Source organism: Corvus kubaryi, unplaced genomic scaffold (genome assembly GCF_017639235.1).
Source record: "Corvus kubaryi isolate FWS band 111438036 unplaced genomic scaffold, C.kubaryi_AGA036_p1.0 37396, whole genome shotgun sequence".
NCBI lineage: Eukaryota > Metazoa > Chordata > Aves > Passeriformes > Corvidae > Corvus > Corvus kubaryi.
In genome coordinates this window covers 5,507,160-5,516,381 of record NW_024581135.1, presented here as the reverse complement: position 1 = coordinate 5,516,381, position 9,222 = coordinate 5,507,160, and positions in this window count along the sequence as shown.

Genomic DNA, 9,222 nt, shown 5'->3' with positions numbered 1-9,222 from the left:
CACAGAAACTAATTACCAAAGATAAGTTAGCCCTTGTGACAATGACTAAGAAATACACATCCCAAGATAGACCACCTTGACCACAAACACACATAATTCTGCCTCTGACGAGGAGTGGCAGAGGGTTACACGGCTCATCCTTCAGCCACAGCTCACTCAGGGTGGAGAGCTGCTGGCTTTGTCCACGTGCTGGACAGCTGGTGACCATTTGCTGAGCCCCTGACTCTTCCCTACAGGAGTCACTCACTCGACTCCTGTGTGTCTCTGTTTGCCCAGCTGTGGATTAGCAGCAGCAGTAAATAAAACACCTTTTGCGGATACCAGCAGACCTGACTGATGGCAAACTCTCCCCAAGGGTTTTGAGTTAACACATGAGTTTATGAGCTTTGCCTTTACACCTTGACTGCTCAGGAACAGCAAATGCCTTGCTCTGTGTCACTTGTGCAGCAGTCAGTAGTAAATCGAAAGTTTTCCATTTTGGGTGTGATTACAAAGAGTTTTTCTAGCTAAAGGCCCTCGGTGATTCTCATGGCAGATGTAATCAGCAAATGAGAGCTCGTCAGAATTGCAATAGGTTTGTAATGCCACTGCTTCAGTTATACCTCCCCTGGACTTTTTACTTCTGTCTTCCTGCCAAATTTGGTGGATCTGAATCCAAAAACATCTACGCCATCTTACTCCCTTATTCTCTAACTGGAGCTGAGGCACTCGGGATGGATCTCTGGGAGTGCCTGGGAGGCTGCAGAGCTCCTCTCAGTTTTCCCTGCAGGGAAAGCAGGACCGAGCTGCTCCCATTGACTTTTTGCCCCAACTCCTTACAAAAGATCTTGCCAGTCTGGGCACTGCACATTCTGTGAATTGTGTAGAGCCAGGGTGCAATGCCAAAATGGATTCAACCCTCCTCACTGTGTTCATCATAACAAGCTCAGGGGAGACCTGTAGGACTGCAGGAGGAATAACGTGAGTGTGGAAGCCTTGGGAACACTCACAGTGCCTGGGGGAGGGTAGTGCTGATGTCAATATCTGCGGGAAAGCTCCTCTGTCACCCAGACTGACTAAACTGCTCTCAATTAACTCAGAAATGACTACACTCTTCCCTGTCTCCATGGGAAGTACATGTACCAACTGATATATCTTAGCATTCCCCTTGCCTTTTTCACCTGGCTGTATCACTGTGGCACCACAGACCCATCTCATGCTGGACCAGAGCAGTGCCTCACCTGTTGCTCTGTGCCATCCCAAATTGTACTTTCAGCTCTCAAAGACATCCCTTCCTCTCAGTATCATATCCCAGTTCTCCTCTGTACTGAAGGCACCCCCTGGGTTTGGGGCATCAGCACATTTTTATCACCAAAATCTTCCTTTCCTGCAAAGATCATTAATGGAGATACTAAGCTGTGTGACAGACCCTTGAGGAAGGCCCTAGAAAATGCCTCCAGGTCTGGTGCTCCTCTGAGCACTCCTCTTTGCTGGAGCCCAGGTACAATTAGGAGGAATGTACTGTATTTTTATAACTATGTTTTAGCAAGCTAATATTTTCTAAATGTGAAAATCCCAATTGCTGCCTGAGAAACTGAAGCATCACTTCTGTCTCTGTGACATCCTCTCTCCACCTGTTTCCTAGCCAGCAGAGCAAAGCACTGATGAAGTTTCTGCAGCCAGACTTGTAAGACCCCTGTGCTGGTTGGGGTGGACACATCAGCTCTGGCTTCCAGGTGTGGGGACACTGCTCCTGTCTCTGCCAAGCCATCAGGAAAAGGTTTGACCCCAGCTCTTAACCCGGCTGGATTTTATAGCATCTCATCAAGCTCTGGTTTGCAGGCCTGGAGGTACAAACCCAGGCTCAGCCAGGTTAGGTGACACAGAAATGATGTTACACCCGGATGTTCTACCCACTCCATCAGAGCCTCCTAGCAACGTTTGTGCTGTCGCAGGTAGTTTTCCATAGTTTTGGTTTCCGGCAGCAGAGGTCAGCATTGCCCTGCTGATGGATGGCCACATTCCCACCTGCAGGGAACAGCAAAACTTCACAAAACCGGTTTTTGTTAGTCCTTGTTCTTCTATTGTGATGGACTGTGTCTTTGAGCTCCAGCAGCTCCTGGAGGGGCAGGTGACCAAGCCACCAGCTGTGTCCCAAGGGAGGTGACAAGGGAGGCTGTGAGGTGGCCTTGCACAAGCCATGGGCTGTTCAAGGTGCCTGGGGACAGCAGAGATGCACTCAGGGTGCTGCCATGGGACGTGTGGGACACCTGTGGGACACCTGTGTCCACCTAGAGTTGCAGCAGGAGAGAGTTGACCCCCCCAGCACCACAAACATCCCCTAACATGGACAGGCAATGGGGCCTGGTGGTCTTGGCCATGGAGGTGATGCTCCCCCAGTCCTGTTTGTATCAGGATTATATTTTGTCTGACTGACTCACGTCTTGTTAAATGGCCGAGGGATGTTATAAGCATGTGACTCAATCATCAATGCATATAGATAATGATAGCACTTCTAAACAGCCTACTGGACACCCTAGTCTGTCCATTAAATAATTGCTCATTCTTTATAAATGTACTTTTGACATGAGGTGGGTCCAGGAGAGGAAACAGAAACGGGAGCCAGTCCTCCAGGGATCTATCTAATGCCTAATTGCTGTGCTATGTCCCTAATATTTTTTTCCTTAGCTGGGAAATTCATCTTTCTGACTAGGAGTAATCTTTCTTTTGAAGTCTTTGGGGTTTTTACCTACATTTTGAGTGATTCAGCCAGGCAGTTTCCAATCCATATGTTCTGCACCATGCTGAAGTTACACCACTCTTGACACATAATGAAAATACTACACACCAATGAGCCAGCAGCTGTGCAAGTCAAACTGGTTGCCTCAGTGTTGTTGTCAGCCAAAATCCCAATCTCATAATAAACCCTAGAAGTTGGTGACAGGAGTAGTTTCCATCAGACATGCTGTCTGGCACTCATCGTGTGCCTCCACTTGGAGCAGAGGAATGGCACAAAGAAAAGCTGTCCCCAGAAGCCTGAATGGCCTTTGGGGGCAGCGTTGGCAGCCCTGCAAAGCAAAGTGCCTTTGATGTCTCCATGAATGGACAAGGGGCTGATCAGCTTTTAGTCTGGGTCGAGGGAAATGGCTTCTGTCTTCCCCCTTGCACTCCAGGAGGTACAGAATTTTAGGAGATAAATTTGGGCTGAATACCTAACAAAAATAAACAGTGGGAATGCTGGATTTGGTGTATCCCGGTAATGCCAAGGAAACTTAGATGCAGTGGTAAACCGGGTGAGCTTGGCCTTCAGCACTGGCTATCAAATTGAAGATCAGCATGACATCACCTTGAAAACATGCATGATGTGAGAGACTTTGTGGGATTGTTCGAGGGAAGCTGCCTAGGGAGCCCAGGACTGAACTCTGTTAGCTGAATGAACTCTTGCCATTCCCTCAGTGCCCCTCAGGCATTTATTGTATCTCATACATTTCTGTGCTTTCTTAAATTTTCCATCTTTCGCAGATGATTGCAAGGCCCACAAAAATTCTGTATTAGATCCCAAATGAGAAGTACACCAGTGGGACAAGGATTAACACAGCAGCTTTGGTCTCAAGACATTTGGGTGTGGTGCCACATGGAGATGAAGAACTCACGGTGTGGTAGGAGCAGCCTGGGCCCTCCCTGGTCCCACCACCTCTCCACCCTGCAGTTTGAGAGGTGTTCTCTATCGAGTTCATAAAAGAAACACCACACAGAATCCCCTGGCCGTGGCAATAGATCCAATCAGTCTCAGTCCATTAGCTTAACTAATCAATAGCTGTAAGTGCCATAATGCTGTCTTCCTACTTCATCACAGAAGCTGAAAACCTACAGGAGGCCACATGTAATTATGGGCACTCTCTCCATTAACTTCAGGAAAATTAAACAGCCAATATTTGGGTGTCTGGTAGGTTACTTCTCTCAGGAAATCTGTCATATCCAACTTAAACAGAGCTGATTAATGGAAGAAAAAGGCACATTTTATCAAGGCTTTTCATGACGTTCTCATGTCACCATCACCCCAGCAGCTCAGGATGTGTTTTGGATGGCACAGCTGCATCTGCCCAGCTGCACTTTGTAGTGCTGGCCTCAGCTGTAGGAACCTGAGACAGAGATGTGCCCCTGGTTTTAATGACTGAGAAAGATCCCACTCCCTTGCTCTGGAGTGAGAAAATCCTTGATGAAAATTGCAAGAAATAACACTAAGGGAATAAAAAGCCCACAGGCAATAGTAACAGTAATTAATGTTAATAGTAAACAACAACAACAATAATAATATTAATAACCCTCTTCACAATTTTTTTGCTTGTTCCCATGCTGTAAACTCTCTGTCGGGAAAAAAAGTGGCTCCAAAATTTTTTATTAAGCTCCCTTTGAAGCAGATGTTTGCCTCTGGGAAGCCAGAAGTGGACCACATTTACATTTTCGTGCCTGAAGGCTGGAGGCTGGACCTTTAACCCTGCATTACCAGGAGCATTCCAGAGCCAGGGGGTATATCCACAGCCCAGGTCTCTCCACCGGGCTATGAGTTGTAAAACTCATTAATTATAGCAAGACTGTATTTTTTCAATTATCTTTGCCATAACTGGTGCACTGTAAACAATTTCAGTTCTCTTTACATTTTCATGTATTGTACCCGTCCTTGTGTGTCCGAATTTGAAAGATACTCCCTGCTGCCTTCCCCCACTCTTCCCAGTTCCCTTGGAATCTGGATGTGACTACAACAGGAAGACAAGCGCCCAGAGCATGGCCAGGAGGTGACTCCTATACTGAAATCAGGAGCAAATCCTGAAGTGCTTCTTTTGCCTTCATTAACTTTGCCAGGGGTTTGTCAGAGCAGAGATAAAATCAAACCCAAGCAAAACACCAAATATGATCTGCAGAGCAGGCTCATCCCAGGGTGGAGATTGCAAAGAGGATTCCTGCTCAACAAAAGCATCAATGCACCTATATATAACGAAACTCAGAGGCTTTTGTCTGTGGGAAGATGAGAGGTGAGTAGGGATCAAAATAACAAGATGGCAAGGTAGCTTTCTAATAAAAGCCTGATGCCTTTAGAGTAACTGGTCCCGGGTTTATTTAATCAGGAAAATAACTGGGAGTCTAAATAACTTGCAATATAAAGTCTGCACAAAGGAGAGAGTGAGCAGGCTGGCTCGGATGTGTCTGGATCTTGCAGGAGGATGTGAGTTTGAAAGAAGCATTGACACTTGGAAACTGCCTACAATGGCACCAGCTGGATTGAGGGGACAGATAGAAATGGTATTTTTAAAATATTATTTCCAGCAACAGTTGCGGGCCTGCAGGGCAGAAAGGGAAGGGAGAACAGGGATCATGGAAAGAGATAAGGAGGGCAGGTGAAGAGTGAGGACACCACGCCAGGAATGGCAATTGCTTGGGCTGCAACAGGAGAAGGAGCTCAAAGGATGCAATTAGGGACTGAGCTGCCTCCTTCCAGGCCCGCCAGTGCAAGCTGACAGCCAGGCTCCCTGCAGGCATCCCTCACCGCCCCTTCCATCCCACACATGACCTTCTGCAAAATTCCTTTTCAGACACAATTCTTCACATCTGGCTTCGGTGCAAATAAATACACCTTCAGTTTAAGGCTTGAGGAGATGACTGTCATTTCTTTAGGAAGAGCTTTTCACGGAGGGGGGGAATCAACAGTACTTTTACTTCTGGGGAAGATTTAAGATGGCCTTTTCAGAATCTCTTGCTGAAGCATGAATGGACTCTGCAGGGAGGAGCTTCCAGTCAAGGCTCCTGTTGGCTCCAAATTAGGTTGTAATTTAAAAAAAATTAAATGACAGCACTATCCACAAAAAGCTCTTGTACATTTTCACCCCAGCAATGTTACAGCAGAATGTCAAGGGCTTTTGCATGATCCATGTACCTCGCACTGATAAGTACTAGCAAGGAAGCAGTGTTTTTGTGCTGATATTTCACTGTGAAATCCCGCATTTGCAATGTCTTTTGGCAGTAGGTCGTACACAGCTCCAAAATTAATATATTAGTTCAACCTGAAGTAAAAAAAGTAGTATAAATTAAAGCATGGCTGTGTTCAAAGCCAAGCTACAGCATGGCTTTGGAGAACAACTTTTTGCATAAGCAGGTAGTGATAGAGCAAGGGGGAATGGTTTTAAACTAAAAGAGGGCAGGTTTAGTTTAGATATCAGGAAGAAATTATTTTCTGTGAGGGAGGTGAGGCCCTGGCACAGGTTGCTCAGAGAAGCTGTGGCTGCCCCATCCCTGGAAGTGTCCAAGGCCCAGCTGGATGGGGCTTGGAGCAAGCTGGTCTAGTGGAAGGTGTCCCTGCCCGTGGCAGGGGGTTGGAACAAGATGGTCTTTATGGTCCCTTCTGATACAGCCCTTTCTGTGATCCTCTGGCCATACCAGACCCTGATGGGTTGCAGACAATCTCACTTTCCACCTGGACTAGCAGAGTCCCAGGGTCTAACTGCACATGACAGTAGCTGCTCATAACATCTGGCATTTAAAAAACAAAAGGGAAATCATTGTCAACAACGGTTTGAAAAACTGCAAAACTGACTGTCAGTCTGTTCCTGTGGTCCTGCATGCAGTTTGTTTTGTGTCTCTGAGTTGCACAGTGCCATTAAAACTCTCTCTGCTGGGTGTGCTTGCTGGGAATGAAGGGCTGGACAGGCCAAGGTCACTGCAGAGCAGCCCTCCCTGGCCAGCCAGGCTGCTTGCAGGAACACTTGATCTTTATTTTCTTATTCCTTCACCTCTGACCCATTGTTAGGCTTGGGAGAAATAAAACCAGCACGAGTTGAGCTTCACTTCCCATCTGTGCCCCAAGGGGAGGTCTGGGGCCACACAGTTCCCCTGAGAACATCCAGAGCTGCTGAGCCCTCTTCCCACACAGGCACTCCTAAAGCTCACTGGCCCTCTCTTTCCACACAGTTTCTCATCAATAACCTGTGAGAACACGCCACCATTGTCATTAAGTGGGCAGAAGCAGCAAAAACTTGTGGGTCATAAGGGAAAGAAGAAATAAAAAGGGCAAAGAGGAAAAGGAAAAGGCAAGTAACTGGTGTGGAGGTGCTGGGGTTGCTGGGTGCAAAGCCCCATTTTCAGGATGCTGTCCTCTGTCCCAGGAAGGAGAATCTCTTCAGAAAGAGCTGTGGAGCATTTCAGATATAAAGGTTGCCATGGCAGTTCAGTGCCCAAAGTGGTGCATGGACTCTGTGCTGTACAGACACCACGGGGATGCCACCCCTGTGCTGGCACTGCCAGCTGCCATCCAGCCCAGGAGCACACAGGCCTGAAGGTAATAAATTTTGTCCAAAGGATACTCTTCACCAGGTCAGGGTAATTTACATGTGGGGTTTTGGCACGTGGGGTGGCTTACAAACATCTCAAGTGTTCCTAATACAGACAACTTCATGCAAAGAGTTTGATTATGAGAGCTGTGAGCAGCTACTGCCATTGGAGGGGGGTGAGTGCGCCTAGACCTTTTCCAAAGCTTAACATAAGTTCCCACAGGAAGAGATATGAAGGGCATGACAACATTGCACTTCAAGCAGAGAGATTTAGGAGGCATTTGAACCACACCAAGGAGTTCCAAGTGGAATATTCAGTTGTCAAGTTATGCTGTGACGGCAGCTGCCGCTCCCCCTGCACTGCCATGTCAGAGCAGGGCACGGGCAGACAGCAGTGCCATGAGCTCAGGGGGATGATGCCTTTCCAAACACAGCCTAGAAGAAAGCCCTTCTAATTTTGGTTGATTGCTTTTCCAATGTGGCTTGTTCAGATCTTCTTTGTCACACCAGCTCCTTAGGGAACAGCTAGAGGAGGACGAGGAAAGGGGAAATTAGTAATGTGGGGAAGGTGCCAATGGGAAGTGGATATTGCATGAAGACAGTGATCTTCTGAGCCAGGAATATTTTGGAAAAAAACAACTATTGCTTTACAAGTGAAAATTAATTAAAACACGAGCAGGTATTGAGAGCTGCATGACTTCTATCTCACTTCATGCTTTTATCATCCATGGGTCTGAAGCTCCACTGAGTCAGCCTGGTACCAGGGGCAGCCCCTCATGACAATTTCTGAAAAAAAATGTCCAAGTTGTTATTTTTCATTTATAGGTAGTTGGATGTTTCTGACAGTTCTCTCCTCATATCACTGCATTTTCAAAAGAGAAAGTAATTATTCCCACATATGGGTAAAATGCCCTGAATGATTATTGCTTCCTAAAATGTGTAGAAAACCTAAATCAGCAGCAAAAGTGGCACACAAAAAAAGCCATCTCCTCTTCCTTAGCATAACTCTGCTTTCCCATAACATCAATAACCCCAGCCAGGTCTTTGCTGAGTCCTTCATGCTTCTCCAGCACAGAAAAAAGTTTCTTGGCAGAGATTGAAGTCCCCAGGAAAAAATGAGCTGCACTCAGGGCTAGCAAGGAGCTGGGAGTCTTGTGCGTTGTCCATGGCTGCTCGTGGCTTGGCAGGGCAAGAGCTGCACACTCTGGATGATTTCTAGCAGCATCCCCTTCTACCAGCTCCTTCTGGTGTGGAGCACCACTTGGTGAAGGTGTGACTATCCTTGACCACCTCCAAAACCAGGCACAGTAATGAAATCCCCTTACCAGTGTTTTTTTCAAATTGAAATTCTTTCTGAGATCAATTCAATTAAGAATTTCAGTTTCAAATTGCTAATTGAAATGCTCTGATATTTTGGTTTTTTTTTCAGTCTGGGAATAGAGCACTGATTTGTTTCACTAATTGCAAGCCAGAAATTTGGAGTGCTCCATAATGAGATATTTCACAAACAATCTTTGATTCAATTAACTTCAGGAAGGAGGAAAAGCAAAATTATTTTAAATAAGGCACATATTTGTAAAAATTTAATCTGTTCCTCAGATGTACTGGGGAAAATAAAAAGATGCATTTGTTAACAAATTGTTTCTCAGCAGCCAAGTTCAGATTTTGCCTATTCTAGTTTCTCAGTGTATTATGACAACAAAAAATGAAATACAGCCAGGTATTAATTTTTGCTTTTTTTCTTTATTCTTTTTTTCTATCTGTTTAAAAAGCATTTGGATAATGTCCTTAATAAGATGCTTTAACGTACAGCTAGCCCTGAAGTGGTCAGGCAGCTGGATTAGATGATCAATGTAGGGTCCTTCCAAATGCAATCTTCTCTTCTCTTCTCTTCTCTTCTCTTCTCTTCTCTTCTCTTCTC